This window comes from Lissotriton helveticus, chromosome 7 (genome assembly GCF_964261635.1).
Source record: "Lissotriton helveticus chromosome 7, aLisHel1.1, whole genome shotgun sequence".
NCBI classification, from domain to species: domain Eukaryota; kingdom Metazoa; phylum Chordata; class Amphibia; order Caudata; family Salamandridae; genus Lissotriton; species Lissotriton helveticus.
In genome coordinates this window covers 1,847,335,585-1,847,352,483 of record NC_136068.1, presented here as the reverse complement: position 1 = coordinate 1,847,352,483, position 16,899 = coordinate 1,847,335,585, and the positions used below count along the sequence as shown (strand labels likewise).

The 16,899-nt window shown below is 41.5% G+C and overlaps 1 protein-coding gene across 2 annotated transcripts in view; it reads left to right on the top strand.

Moving 5' to 3' along the window:
- LOC144767764 (uncharacterized) overlaps nucleotides 1-16,899 on the top strand; it is a 144,324-nt gene that overhangs the window by 122,616 nt on the left and 4,809 nt on the right. The gene's annotated exons all lie outside the window — the stretch shown is intronic.

Sequence of the window (16,899 nt, the reverse complement as noted above, 5' to 3'; positions counted from 1 at the left end):
GCCATTTTGACTACTACTTCTTGCTGTACATTTCAATAGTATTTTCACTAATTCCTTCAACTTCTTTCTAAAGGTAAGTTTTTATTTTTAAAACTGAAGTATATTGTGCACTATAAGTTAATATGGTAAACTTTTTCTGATAGATATATACTATCCCTCTGTAGTACTTATAGATTTAGAGAGACTTCTCTGTTATAGTTAAGGATGGAGTTAGGCTTCTCTTGTATAATTATGAATTTACTTACGTTAAATCACATACACATTTTTATATTCCTACTTCCACTCTGATACTATACACTGCCCAAAGATAAATTCACTGATAAAAAATGCCTATCTAAAATTATTCCCAACATTGCCCTATCTCTACTAATATATATTTTTTTAATTCAAATTTCAGGCAAAATGGAAGGCGAAAACCAAGTTTCTTTTGAAATGGACCTGCAAGACAGCAGCCAAGAATTGATTGATACAATTGATCAAATTGACATTGAATTTTTCGATGAAACTTGGGACAATGAACTACTTCAATGTGTACAAGCAGTAGATAACCTCCTTGCAAATGAGGACATTTTACACCCTCAAAGACTACAATGTATATTCCATGATAATTATGAAATTTCTGACAATGAAATGTTAGAAAGTTAAATAAATTATGAAACACAATCACATTAAAAAAAAATGCTTAAAAAATAAAGAAAATAAAAAATAATCAACAAAAACAACAATCAATTAACATACAGCATTTGAAAAGTCTATCATTCATTTTTCATTGCAGTACGCTGCCCAGAACGCTTCCCGGTTCGCGGACCGGGCGCTCCCCACGCAAAAAAAAATAATTTTTTTTTTGTTTTTTTTGCCCCGCGGGGCCCTTTTAAAACCTCCACATTAAACCTAGGGGGTCAGGGAGGATCTAGTATGCCCCCTTATTGTAATTTTCGCCTTTGTTTTGGCCTCCTCTTGTCTCTCAATCCTACCGAGAGACAAGATGGCGGCCGCTCCGGACTGTTTAGAATGTTGACAGACACCGGAGAGCCAATCAGCTTCGCTACGCGAAGTTCCGGTACGCTTAAGGTCCGCGGACCGGAGCGCTGCCCGGAGCGCGCTTACAGATATATATCTTTTTTTAAACGTTAATTTCTCAAAATCCACTGGAGCACATATATTGAGACCTAGAAAAGGCACATCGGGCTACCAGTCCCTACAATTTTGCCAAGTTTCGTGCAAATCCATTCAGCCGTTCGGGCTAAAAGTGAGGCCAACCGCCCTATGGAAAACTCAATGTTAAAAACACGTTTTGGGACCCCCCTTTTTTCTCGGCCCCCCCTGGACGAACCCCCCCCCCCAAATTTTCAGGGGCTGCTCAGAAACAAAATGTTCCATTTTCCAGAAAATTTCAGCCAATTCCGTCCTCAAACGCCAAAGTTATTAGACATAGAATTTTCAAAAATCCCATAGGGAAAAAATCCTAACTATATATACCTACTGGCGACCGCCAGTAGGTAATATATATATATATATATATATAATCTCCGTGAAGAGAATTTGTAATCAATTTGTACTTATGACGCTCTGTATGCCCTGTTTATTTTGTCCGAGCAAGACCGTTTGACTGTTGAAATGCGCCACTAAGTTGGATTTATGATGTAATAAAATCCGTTTTGTATCTCTTTCCATGTGGTTTTGGTTCATGAGAGCGCGCTGATTACGCATAGTCTTCATGGATCACAATACCGGTGGCTCCACAGGTTTGCGTGCCACCTCCCACGGGTTTCCTGGTACCCAGAAGGAGAGTTTGCCTGTTTGGATATATATATCGTCATTTCCAGAAACAACTTGAGGCTCATTACTGGAAATGACGATTTATTCAGCATCACGGCAAACACAGCATGCTTCCCCTTCTAACTTTTCAGCCCAGGATGGCCTTGCTCACAGGTGGGAATCATTTTGCAAAGTGTGCTCAAGCGTGCTTTAAAAGAGTAAAACATCATGTGACTACATGTTGTGAAATACAAGTCTCATAGTGCTTTTATATCCTCACAGTAATGTCTGGCAGTCCTTATAGAACTGCACCATAGTGGAACTTTTTTCTGGCACAAGCACTACAGTTCTCACGGAATCTTGAAAGCAGTCAGGTGAGTTTAAAAGCGTAATGCAGTCATTTAATCTGGTCTGAAAAACACTGCAGTGCAGACATAAGCACTACTGTGGTAAATTTCTTGGATTTGGAGATCTTTGCATTGGCCAAAGATTATGTACTCGGCTATATCGCAAACGCACTGCAGGAAATTCGGTACTCCAGGCTTCAAGCAGTAACCAACCCAAAATTGATCAGCAGCATTATGGGGAGCTGCTTAGGATAAAAAGGAACAACACTGGGGATTTAGATGTTCAGAGATTTGCAGGGGAATGCCTTGTAAGATTTCAGGCTCGTGGTTATTCAGAACAAACTTTGAAAGAGGCACTTGAGAGAGGGAATCTAGTGTCCAGACAGGAACTGTTGAAAGAGAAAGTGGGCAAACCACAGAAAGAGAACGCATTTAGAATGGTCACAACTTTTTCCAATGGGGCTGTTGAGTTAAGAAATATACTAAGGAAAAATTGGAATTTATTGAAAGCAGATCCAATTTTTGGAATTGATATTCCAGTGCGTCCGTTGATAACTTTAAAAAAAGCCAGAGCTCTGAGAGACTCCCCTACTAGTAGCCACTTCGACAAACCAGTACCTAAACCCTTTGGCACAGATTTACAAGGGTTCTTACCGTGTGGGAGATGCAAAGCCTGTGCCAATAGTAAACGGTTTTATCATATCTGGTACTGGGTTTTGATAAACCTAGATGGATCAGGAAATTAATCACATGTAACACATCATATACAGTATATTGTTTGATGTGCCCTTGTGGGGTAAGATGTATTGGGAGTACCATCAACCAAACCAAGATGCGTGTCTTGGAACACACAAGGGCAATAAAAAACTGTGATGCTACTTATCCAGTGGCGAGGCACTTTTTGGCAGAACATAAGAGGAATAGTAATCTTATGACATACTTTGCTTTCGACCATGTGCCATTACACCCAAGGATATCAAGGCTGAGAAGACTAGAGTCAATGTATATTATAGATTTACACACTAAGACCCCCAATGGCTTGAATACCAATGAAGAATTGTCAGTACATTTGGGGGAGTAAACTCCTAGTATGTTTTTGATCAGAATACTTTTTTAATTAAGGGTATTATAATCACCTTAAACAATTGCTCACAAAAATGTTCTTAAAAATCTTTTAAGAAAGCCCTTTTAACTCAGGGCCATTGATGAGTATTGGATATAATGTGACATTTAATTATTGAATTTCTCTTGAGGTTGGAAAGAAAATGAATAGGTTTATGTGGTGCTAATTATCATTACCTCTGTTTTTGATAAGACAGGGTGAACTTTTACAGATATTGTGTCTAAGGGGGTAGACTATTGCAGAATGTATTGTAGATAACATGTATACCGTTTATGAAATACTTCGTCAGTATTGAGAGGGTAAATGCCGAACCAAGGCTTGATTTTGGGACTCAATAGTGATATTATAGTGATATTACTGTGATGCCATTGCATAATTGTAAATATGGGAAGTGCTCATACAGGGCGTGATTGCACTAATCAGGAATTGGTATATACCATTTGATTGACTGACGTGCACAAAATGCTGACGAAACTAGAGCAGAAATGTAACGGCACACAGTGTATTGATGAATTTTGTATTTCAAATGGTCTGTCATAACGTAACACAATGGCGCTACCTTTTGATTATTGCATTAGTCCTCCCTCAGTACCCAGAACAGGATGTGACTTCTGTTGTAAATGATTAAAAATGGCCATTTCTGACACGCCCATTCTCCATCGAGAAAGGCGACTGCCGAAAAGCGTCTGGTGTTTTGAGTTTTTGAGTCAGAAAATAAACTGAAAACTTGACTCATACTCCCTTGAGTGCTTGGTTTTGTACGAAAAGGTACGAGGCGTGCAGTGTTCATATATGTGGGTGCCCCTCCAGCAGCAAGCACCTGTTCGTGAGTGAGCAGAGTTGGTGCATTTGGAAGCGGATATATATATATATATATATATATATATATATATATATTTTTTTTTTCTTTTTTCTTTTCAACCACGGTAGTCACCACCGCCGCACCACTTGTCCTGGGTGCGGTCGTCGCGGTACCTTCATCCACAGCTGTAAGCATAAAAACAGCAAAGACGCACTCGCGGGTCGATCTTCTAAAAAGATTCTTCATTGTGCGCACCCCCGCACTGACAGACGCGTTTCGGCGTGGAATACATTTTTCAATGTCAGTGACACAAAGTCAATTTTAGACTTAAATACAACCTCATAGGTCCATGTGATCGAACATTTCAGATGAGATAGTAAAAATAAAAGAAGGTGAAATGGGCCTGTTTGTATAGTGGCCATCTTTGAAAGTGCAAGAAATAATGATAAATAGTGATAAATAACCAAGGTATTTACATTCAACATTACGGGAAACAGACCATCAAACCCATAATGGTCACTGCATGGTCTAATGTATCACATTTCATGGGCGACATATAAAGACCATGTGATTCGACAATATTGGCCCTTGTGTACCCGTCACAATTGTGCCCTGAATAGGCAATGATCCAACTTAGTCATAAGGTGTGGCAGAATTCGTATATCATATCACTAGTCACTACAGAGTGCTTCTTCACTTTGTAGATTCAAATTTCTAGAAGCTACTCTGTATCTATACTGCACATAAAAGTATATTGTTTACTTTTCTATGTGTATTTAAATGGGTTTCTTATTAAATTATATCCAGTTAATTTGTTATGGTTTTTAAATTATTGTGTGTATATATTTACATGTATATTTATATTTTACAAAAAATAAGTACATTATCATATACATTAAAATTATTATATTAATAATAGTTTTAAATTGTATATGTATTAAAATAAACATACAGATATATATATATATATATATTTAACATTGATATTAACAACATAGATATTTGAGCCTCTTTGCAAGCACATGAACACATTCATGAAACTATTTGCTGAAATAAAGCATATATAAGAGGCACACAGCACTTTATTAAATTGCTTGAGGAGTACCCATTTATACCCCAGCACCAGATATTAGTCAACATCGACATTCCACAAATATATATTTTAGAAGTAATTAGATCCGTTCTTGAAAATAGAGAGACACATACAACTACCCCATTATTTAATAATAACCCTACTGGAGATAACATGACCAAGAGCTTCTTCACTTTCTAAAACTCATAATATTTTCAACCCATTATATTTTGCATGGGTTTAGGATTACCCCTAACCTGGCAGATCTCTTCATGGATAGTTGTGAGCAAACACACAAGTAACACCAATCTAATCCCTTTCCTCAGATTGCCGTACTCTGGAGAGGACGTATATAGAAGACATCATTTTAACCCGGTCCAGCGATGAGGCTTCCCATCAGACATTTTTGAGCTGGTTAAAAAGCAGGTCAGCTGACACACAATTCAGTAAGTCTCACCACACGGAGGAAATCAACTTTTTAGATATTACTATTCAGCACATGCACTATAAGTTGGATAAGGCCTCTGGTAGCCTACTGCAAGGCTACTTTGTGAAATTCTCTCCTCATGTATTTTAGCCACAGCCCCAGAAACCTGGAGGACAACGTACCTTACTGGCAAAACTTGAGGCTTAGGGGAAATAGTGCTCTGAGGGTTGATTACTTCTGGGACTCAGATAGTCTCATTACCAATCTAATGGACAGATGATATCCTAAGGAATCCTTAAGTGAGTAAGGTAATGGGCTTGGTACTGCTCAAGGAATGTCTTTTTTGCAAATAAGGCCTCTGAACACTTCTATGTGGTATCATTTTTTGGACTTGTAGCAATGCATAAAGAGAGTGGTGCATATACATTAGGATATAATAAGTGATGAGCTGGATACAGCTGATAAACACCTCTTTTCATTCAAATGAGACAGAAGCATCCAGGATCATGTAGTGAGGGTTCTTGATCAGTTGGACATTTTGCACACCGTAATCTCCCCCAATGTTGGGAGATAATAAGTGTGGCAGGTGCAAAGCCTGTCACCTTAATCAAGAGTGCAAGAAATTCACAAACAACAACAGGGAATACAGCTTGAAAGTCTTCACAAACTGTAATAGCACTGATATCTAGTATTTAATAAGGTGCCTATGCAGATTGGCCAAATTAGACAGAAGATTAAAACCAAAATTCTGCAACATTGTAGTCGGTTTAGTTGTGAAATACAAGGAGCCCACTTGTGTAAGACTTCAAGAATGCCAAACTCCAGAACAATGACATCAGGTGACTGGTTTAGGAAAAGACAGTACCGGACCCCAGGGGTGGGGATTGTGAAGCCACACTCAGCATCTGGGAGTAGTGCATACATGCTCTTCAGCTGTCACTAATTCTAAATACCAGCATAAACAAGGATAAAGAAATCAATAGACAGGTGGTGCACTTTGTTAGTGGCTAATGGAAGATAAATATATGCAACACATGATTGTGAAATCTGTGTTAACTATGCTGAATGTCAAGTTTGAATGTCCCTTGCATAACACATTGTATGTTACCTCAATATGACATTACGGTTCAAAGTGACTTACGATTATATATTGCAAGATTAGTCACTACAAGCACCTTGGTTGTTGAAAGGTTTAGTATATTGGATTTAAAATTCATGTTGCCTAAATGTATGGCACCAACAATTAATTCCCATCGTGTATTATTATTGTGATCTGTATTCCTCCTGTGAAGTCCCTTTATAACTAATAATAAAGCTACAAATAATGTGATGCTGTTGCAGTTAGGACAGGATTTATACTCAAGGCAGGAGGAATTGAATGAACCTCATATTAATACCCTGCAACACTAGTATGCTAGCTACTGGTGGCCATCTATTGTGTACGAGAACACTGTATCTTCCCCCTACCATGTGCACAAATGCATATCAGTCTCTGAAGTGCACCCACAGCATGCCGCTGATCTTTTCTGAACCTGACACAGACATCAACTCAGTGAGGAGCAGTACTGGCTGGTACCTGGATAATTCACCAGTTCCCCTTCTAGGCCTCCTTTCAGAGTTATTTCTATATATATTTAAAAGCTTTGTTTTGTGTTGCTGATAACTTTGGTCCGTTTGACAAATCTGTCAAGCAAGGCGTGACAAAAGGGGACCTCCAAGAACACATTTTCAGCACTCATTTTTCATAGGAACTTTAGATCACGCTAGAGCCCAAACCACGGAACTAGACAGGAATCAGGATATGTATCTAGACGAGTGCTTTTTTGTAATTTGGTTTAAATCCTCTCAGTAGCTTTAGATAAATTAAGGTTATGAAAATGTATATATTTCATGCCACAGAGGATACGTGGAGTCAACAAATTTCCAAATGAGATATCATTGGCCGCTACCAACTGTGGAGTGGTGTCAGCCATCTTTGGACTTATAATCAGTCTAGTCCTAAAAATACGGTAAAAAGAAAGAGAGAAGGGGGAAGAGTTGGAATACTCTGACCCCCTAGGCCTGGATGTGGCGTGCCAGAGGGTCCTCACTTGGGAAAAAAAATATATTTCAATTTGCTGCAAATTTGAAAAGGACCCACAAATCTGTAGCAAACATTTTTAAAATAAGAAGTGCGGTGTTGTGTGCTTCTTTTTTAAACACCCCCGTGGGCCAACTGGGATAATGCTATTTATTTTTGGGGGGAGAGGACACGCATGGCCCACCTTCACCACCCGTCTTCGGCCCCGGGCATCCCGTCCACTGGGGCCTGAAGTGTTCTTTATGGGCGGGCCACCTGGCGGTTGTATTTGCCTCATGGACACCATTACCCTGGGCCCACTGTATTTAAAAGATGAGAGGGACACCGTGGCCTCCCACCTGAGCCGCGAAAGCCCCCCGGAACCCTATTCCCTGGGCCCACGAAACAAATTTTGTGATCAATCAATGGTTTCAGGTACCCCATCCCCCGGGGTTGGCTCACTATCTGTGCCCCAGGGAACCCAGCCCCAGTACAGAACAGTTTTCTTGTGTTTGTTCTTGTGTGCAGGAGCATTTTCAAAACTCTCACCAACACAAAGTCTGGTACCACCTGGCAGGAACATTCAAAATGCTCCTGTTGGGTGGGAGCAGACTTTTGATCTGTTTTCCTGCCCACGGAGGGAGCAGTATAAGTATCTGCTCCCTGTGGGCGGGAGCATTGCCGGCTTTCGCAGCATGCGGCGATTCGACTGGGGCCACTGGAGCTTTCGGGCTCCGCTCTGACTTCAATGAGTGTATAGTGAGTGCCTTAAGTGGTTACCAGGACACCTACCTTTAAGTAATGCGGGCCCCAGGAGATGGAGTTCCCGGTCCGATAACCATTTGGGGCAGTGGGCCATGCAGCCCTTTATTTTAAGTAGTGGCCCTGGAGGATGGGGTTCCCAGGGCCTAATAAGGTTTGTTACATGAACCTCATAACCCTCACCTTTAATTTAAAAATAAATGGAACTGGGGATTGGGTACCTAGGGGCTAATAATGCGTGGGAAGGTGGGCCACACTGGGACCCTCCCCTTTAAAAAACAAAATAAGTTCTGGGGGACAGGGTCCCCAGGGCCTAATAAGACTGCACAAGGGGGGGGGGCAACGTGGACCACCTTCTCTTTAAAATAAATAAGGTTCTGGGAGGGTGGGCTCTCAAGTGACTAACGAGGCTCGGGGAGGGGGGTCATGCAGTCCGCTCCCCTCTAAAGAAAATGCCCTCCACTGTGAACTGTCAAAGGCCAATGCCAGCTTGAGGTTGGCCGCATGTTGGGAGGTGGTCGCTGGGCCAGGCAACAGGCCAGGCCCTGCAAACAACACCCTGCTGTTGGCTGTTCCCTGCCAAAGGCTGTGTGCACTGGAGGTTTGGATGTACATATGGTAGTAAAATATTGCTTCATGTGAAAAGAACAAAGACATTTTCTAAAAAAAACAAAGGTTAAAGTAATGTTATTTTAGGTAAAATGTTTAAGGTAACTATACCTTGCTCGCTGGCATTGCACTGCTAGTTATCCCACTTATTACATCACTCATGACATCTTCTAGGACATCATTGAGAAAATAATTTCAACATTTGCAATGACATTTTTAATGAAAAAACTGCATGGCGGATGCCAAGTGGCAAATCTTCATGACACTTTCTATAAAAGGGTTTTTTGTAACAAATTTTGTGCATGGTAACTTTTGTGGTAATCCATCAAGCAGGGGCCGAGAAAATATGGGGCAGCATCAAAATCTATGGGTGTTGTGGCAGAACGCCCACAGCAACAGCAATTGCCCACCCCTTTCACGCTAAGTAAAGCATGAAAGGGTGCCTTATTCACAAGGCGCCGTTAAGTGGCTGAAGTTTTTTATTAATGTTGGGAGGGTGGGTTGATAATATGTCCTTGTAAATTCCCATAGAAGCCTATGTTCTGGTGCCATGGGCCATGGGCTTTCAAGCTCATTATCGCAGTTTTATCAGCAGTTTCCTGCCAATAAAATGGCGATAATTTTAACACCGTTCCTTGATAATATGCACCTAAGTTTACTGTTAAAAAATAGAGCAATGGGCCATATTATCAACAAAAGGCGATACATTATCATCGCTTTTATCGGCAGGAAACTGCCGATAAAGCGGCGATAATGGGCTTGATAATATGCCCTTGTGAATAACCATAGGAGCCCAGGTTAACACCAGAACCTGGGCTGCTATGGCAATTTACAAGGGCCTATTATCAAGCCCATTATCACTGCTTTATCTGCAGTTTCCTGTCGATAAAAGTGGAGATAATGTATCGCCTTTTGATATATGCTCCTTCATTTCTATGATAGTATGTAAAACTTCCCTTTTTTTGTGTGTAGCAGTTGTACTCTCTACGCATGCGCAGCGTCGTTTCGAAGCCCACGTTTTTTTCTTTTTCTTCAAGTTCAACAAGCAAACCTTTCTTTATTTCAGGTAGTAAATTTGTTGCTTTCTTTTCCCGGGTCGTGTGTGTCATCCGCTGCTGTACTTTTGTAATATATTAATAATCATATTTTTTCTATATTTATTTGAAAGGTAGTGCCGAGGCGCCAAATGTTGATTACGTACTCCGTTTACCACAATTTTAGTAGTTTTTAACTGTTATTTTTATTATATCTGTTAGTTAGAACTCAGTAGTTTTCACTCCTAGTCTTGAATATCTTACTATAGTATTTCAACATTCTTTTTATTGTGAACCGTCATACCCCTCCCCCACAAAACAAAACAAGCATCAATAAATGTAAACGAAACTCAATTATAACTATATTAGAAGCAACTAGAAAAATTACTTTAACAACAAACAGTATTGTAAACAAATTGTTAAATGGACTCCAAAAGATGTCCGATTGGTAATCTGCAAAACAAAAAAGAAAATTAGAGTTTAGAATTATGTAGATGTGAGTAAATGAGCTGAAGCATTACAAGTTTTGGTAACTCTACCGTTTTACGTGTGCAGTGTGCCTCGTACATTTCAGTTCTGTTATAGTGCCGTGTTCAAGTGGTTTCTATATGGAAGTGCCTATAGCGTTACTGACGCCCGTTATGCCGACTCATTTCTAATGCATTGCTATGAAGGCTTTGTAGATCTAGGCCTCTGTGCTTACCGTTGTATAAACCTTGCGGCCAAACACTTCAGGAAGTTGATTTCACAATTTATTTTGAACAATTCTTCTACATGTCCAAGCAGACAGCAGTGTCTATAAGTTTAGGAGAGAAAGAGAAATGATGTCACAGAGATTGAGAGAGAGAAAGAGAGAGAAAACAACATTAAAACTGTGTCGCAGAGTCTGGAGTTGAGATTTTTTCTTGAAAAGTCAGATGTAGATTTACTAGCTACTTGCATCACTTTACCCATGTTAAAAGTGACTCAAAAGTGGCGTAATAAGGTTGTGGATCTGTTTGTCAGACTGTTGTAACCTATCTGTTGTCACTGCTTGGAGGTAATTATAGATTTTACAGAGAAGCTGCTGTACACTACACACTCTGGGCCATAATATGAAGGCTGGGCGACAGAATTATCGCCACTTTATTGGCAGGAAAGTGCCCCTAAAGTGGCGATAATGGGTTTAATATTATGCTCTATGGAATTCCAATCGAAGCTCAAGTTAGATGTCCTTCACATCTAACACGAGCTTCGATTGGAATTCCATAATTATTAATATTATTATATGAAATTTGTAGCGCGCTCAGTTACCCAGGGGCATCCCGGCGCAGTAGAGCATATTATCAAACCCATTATTGCCACTTAAGCTGCACTTTCCTGCCGATAAAGTGGCGATAATTTTGTTGCCAAGGCTTGATGATATGGCCCTCTCTCCTTTCACTAATAAAGGTAACACTACAGTTTTACGAGTGTAGTGTACCGGGTACATTTCACTTGTTATAGTGCCACGTTCAAGTGGTGTCTATATGGAAGTGCCTACTGCGTTACTGATGCCCGTTATGCCGACTTATTTCTAATGCATTGCTATAAAGGTTTTGTAGATGTAGGTCTCTGTGCTTACCGTTGATTAAACCTTGCGGCCAAACACTTCAGACAGTGGAATTAAAAACTTCAGTTGGGCTGATCTTCTACACGTCCAAGCAGACAGCAGTGTTTATACGTTTAAGAGAGAAAGATAAATGATGTCACAGAGAGTGAGAGAGAGAAAGAGAGAGAAAACAACATTAAAACTGTGTCGCTGAGTCTGGAGTTGAGATTGTTTCTTGAAAAGTAAGACATAGATTTACAAGCTCCTTGCATCACTTTACCCATGTTAGAAATGACTCAAAAGTGGCGTAACAAGGTTGTGGATCTCTTTGTCAGACTGTTGTAACCTATCTGTTGTCACTGCTCGGAGGTAATTATAGATTTTACAGAGAAGCTGCTGTACACTACGCACTCTGGGACATAATATCAAGCCTGGGCGACAAAATTATTGCCACTTTATTGGCAGGAAAGTGCAGCTAAAGTGGCGATAATGGGTTTGATAATATGCTCTATGGAATTCCAATCGAAGATCATGTTAGATGTCCTTCACATCCAACATGAGCTTCGATTGGCATTCCATAGAGCATATTATCAAACCCATTATCGCCACTTTAGCTGCACTTTCCTGCCGATAAAGTGACGATAATTTTGTTGCCAAGGCTTGATAATATGGCCCTCTCTCCTTTCACAAATAAAGGTAACTCTACAGTTTTACGAGTGCAGTGTACCTGGTACATTTCACTTGTTATAGTGCCGCGTTCAAGTGGTGTCTATATGGAAGTGCCTACTGCGTTACTGATGCCCGTTATGCCAACCTATTTATAATGCATTGCTATGCAGGCTTTGTAGATCTAGACTGCTGTGCTTACCTTGTATAAACAGTGCGGCCACTAGAGTTCACCACTCGACTTGAACTCTGCTTCTATACGTCAAAGTATATTCAATACGTTGCAGACAATTCCATTGCTGCTGCTCGATAGGCTGTGGTTGCTTGTGAACGATGTTTGGTGAAGAAAACAAAAAGACATTTTGACTAGTCATCGTAAACTGAGTTGCGTAACTACTATCAAAAGTGAATTTTAATGTGAGTTCTTAATATTCCGTAGTTAGACTGATGCAGCTCCAGCAAACAAAGGCAGATCAATAACTTAATACAGGCCTGGGACGGCCTTGTGACGCAGAAAAAAAAATACTATCATGCATGCACAATTAATAATAATAGAGGCCTAAGCACGTGGTGTAGTACAGAAATGGGAAACATCCTTTAAAACGCAACTTTTACCATGCAGTGCCTTTACGACGCAACTTTTACAACGCAAACCATTACAACGCATTGCGCTGGGGGGGCGCTCTAGGATAGGGAATAAGAGTAATTTACTATCCAACACCTTCCCTAGTGTCCACGGGGACTGGCGTTGGAATAGTAAATTAAACTATTCACTATCCAGCACCCCAAAGCGTTACGCGTTGTAAAGGTTTGCATTGTAAAAACCGCGTTGTAAAGGCATGCGATGTAAAAGCATGCGTTGTAATGTCATACATCCTACAGAAATACGACACTAGATTAGAGGTCAATAGGGCCTCGTGACTCATAACGAAACATTTCAATTATGTAAGCACACATTAAAACTATTCAGGGGTAGGAAAGCCATATGATGGAGAAAAAATAGCATTATGCATATACAATTCACAGTGGAGGCTGATGTTGTGATGTCTTCTCTTACCTTTGCTTCTGTCGTCTTTTGTCGTGTCTTCAAAGGCTGCGGTTTCGCTGAGTCTGGGGTGTTTTGGGTGCGGACGCCGCCACCTCCGGCGCCTATGGTATTGTGGCTGGCGGCAGCAGCAGTGACACCACGTCGAGTGTCAGGAGTCCTCCTCCACTCGAGCAATCAGTTCATAGTAAAATTGATGATGACACTCTGTTTGTCACTGCAGCACAGGCAGGCAAAAGAGAGCATGCTCACGTCAGTGCCCATATTATATGGGAACCGCGGGGGCTGACCAACCCAAGCCCAGGGCCGTCATTGGTAGCATTTTCGCGGTCTGCAAGAATGACGGCCCTGGGGGACCTCCCATTGGCTAATGTATTGGATTCCAAGCTTAGTGATAGCAAGCATGCTAGGTGGTGGCATGTGGGGAGTGTGGGCGGGCGTGCACCGTGCATGTGCAAGTATGAGTATGTTCACTAACAATTAACAACAGAGAGATATGGGGGCGGTGTTATAATGTGCGCAGAGGCAAGCCCAGAATCGGATCTGCAAGGAGTGAACACTTCTAATCATTCTCCTTAGCGCGCCCTGAGCTCTGATTTGTCACTGAGAGGGTGTTCGCACCATACTTTTTACTGCTAATGGTACTCAGCGTGTACCCGCGCATATGGTACGAATATGCTTTACGTTACACGTCACATTAAAGCTTCCATGTGACGTCATGTACGGCGTTCTGTACGCGAAAGGCAGCAATGTTTCAACTTGGCTTAAAATATTTATTTATGTATTTAATGTACATACTAAGGGCAGACATTTGGGATAACTATGAATTTTTTTTATACTTTTAACAATCATATATTACTTTTAAAAACAATTACACAAATCGCGGTAGAACATCATGCGTACTTGTATCGAAAGACCTGCGTAAGCGCATCATAAGCGTACGCAAAGGCATGTGACTTTAAAAGTAGAGATTTGATTGGTTCATAACTTTTCCTATTCCGACTGTTGAAAGTTCCGTCCCATTATAGTCATTCGACTTTGACTTTCTAAGAAGAAGCATTTCTTCTGAGAATCTTCTCAAATAGAAGGAAGATCACCATAATAAGAGCAATGGACTCATCTTCCAGCAGTTCTTCAGAGGGAAATTTCATTCCTGAAGAACCTCCAAAGAAGAGGAAAGATGCTCTCATTTGGAAGATTTTTACTTTTCCAGAAGGACACAAAAAGGTTAATGCTCCAAAAGTAACCTGTAAAATGACATGTGAAGAACTTGCACCCGAACAACTTTGCTCGAGCTGCGATTTCGGCCGTTACCGACCGGTATTTGCTTTTTGAGATGTATGGGGCCTAAATTTTACAGAATCTGTAAATTCACTGATTCGATAAATTTACCGATTTAGTAAAATACCGAATCGGTAAATTTACCGATTCTGTAAATCCAGATGTAGGTGGCACTGAAAACAGTGCCACAGGCCCTTAAGAATTTGTTATTTACCACCATGGTAAATAACAAATTCCTGTGTACATAGGGCATGTATGTGTGTCACATGGCACACAAGCCAGAATCAAGGGTGCAACAGGGTGTCAAAGTGATATCCTGTCCCCTTGACAATTTGGTATTTTTACTGATTCGGTATTTACCGATTCAGTAATTGCCATTGATACCTATGGGCCTCAAGGCCCATAGGAATCAATGGCAATTACCAGAACGGTAAATACCGATTCAGTAATTACCGAATCATACCGATTCGGTAATTAAATCAGTAAAAATACCTACATCCCGATTGCCAGTTCTTAAATACCGAATCTGGGATTACCTACATCTGGCCCTAAGTGTTGTTTATTTGGGCAACAAAACAGACGCGTTTCGAGCAATCCTGCTCTCGGGCCCACATGCCCCTAGATATATATTTATATATATATCTGGGGGGCAGACCCTTCATGGATACAACAGATCTCAAAATGAGAACTGATTGGCTGCCAACACTACAAGCAGGAAGTGTTGGCAGTCATTTTGGGACTCGGAAAAACATCAAAATAAAAGAGAAGGTAGCAAGGTAGGAATACCTTGACCCCTTAGGCCTGGTTGTAGAGTACAAAAGTATTTTTGGGAAAAGGCTCTTGTGAATTTGCAGATATGCAAATCCTTGGGAAATGTTATTATTATACAAGCATTGTTTTCCTTGTATACATGACACCCTCCCGGGTCCTTTCTGGCCCTGAAATCCCATCCTCAAAGGCATGGCAGTGATTTATACGGGGGCAGGGCTGAGACATTAATAGCTTTGGGGACCCTATTCCGAAATCCAGCTACTGCTATGTCCCTGGGTACCCACCCTGGGACACAGTGGTTTCCCCGTATGCACTGCTGGAGACAGGGACATCTCTGTTTGCTCTCGCTTGGCAGGAGCAATTTTAAAGCTCCCAACAATAGAAAGCATACACATTCCAAACAACTCGGTTTCTGAATGATTTCTGACAGAATCGGATTCGGGGAGTCCGAACGACCGATTACGATGGTTCTGAACACCATTTGGTCAGACTCCCACTGACTTTAATGAGAGCTTATGTTTCGAACAACAACACTGCCTTCCATTGAAAAAAGGGGTGGTTGTGGAAAACCTTGCACCCTGTGGCAGGCACCCCATGGTGCCTGCCACACTGTGCATGGCTGGAAAGCAGGGTCTCATGTTTACCCCCACAGAACCCATTCAGGGTGAAGGGGTGCAGGCTAATTTGGAAAGGCTGTCAGAATCGGAGATCGTAATCGGTCGGTCGGAAACGCGGCACCTAAAGCTCTATGATTCGGCTCCGACCGACTCATACTCTCTGAATGCCTATTGGCACCGATTTGGAATTACTGACTGACTACCTTGTGTCATATTCAGTCAGTCGGAAATATTTCCGAGTTGGTCGGAAACATGGGTTCCGAATCAGATTCAGACAAACCGAATGCCGTTCAGAGCCTTTCCGAACAACATCGTAATCGGCCCCTAAGTCTGCTCCCAGCTTGCAGGGACTTTAAAAATGCTCCCGCCAACTGACAGCTATTTTTGATTTGATTCCCTGCCTGCTGTGAAGCAGACAGGGAACAGATGAAAAAATAGCTGCCATCTCCAGGGACCAGCATTTTTAGATGCTCCTTGCAGGCAGGAGCAATTTCAGCTGCCGCTGGAGGCGAAGAGCAGGGACGGGCCATGGGAGCATTGGTGCCCCTCTGCGTCCCCCAGCAAAGGTGAAGTGGGTGCCCTTCCTAGCATAGATCAGCTGTGTGTCGTCGGTGTAGGAGACAAAGTTGAATCCATGTATTTTGACGATAGCTATGAATGGAGCAATGTAGATGTTGAAGAGGGTGGGGCTCAGGGAGGAGCCCTGGGGGACTCTGTAGGATTTGAGGAGAATCGTGGGAACCTGACTCTCTGGGATTGGCTGGTGAGAAAGGAGCTGAATCACTTTAGCGATTTGAGGCAGATGACGGCATCGTGGAGTCTTGTGCATAGAGTGTGGTAGGAGATGGTGTCAGAGGCAGCAGAGAGTTCCAGGAGAATGGGGTTGTGGTTTTGCCTTGGTCAAGTAGAGTGAGGAGTGCAGTCTGTTCTTTGGTTGCTTCTGACGCCTGATTGGG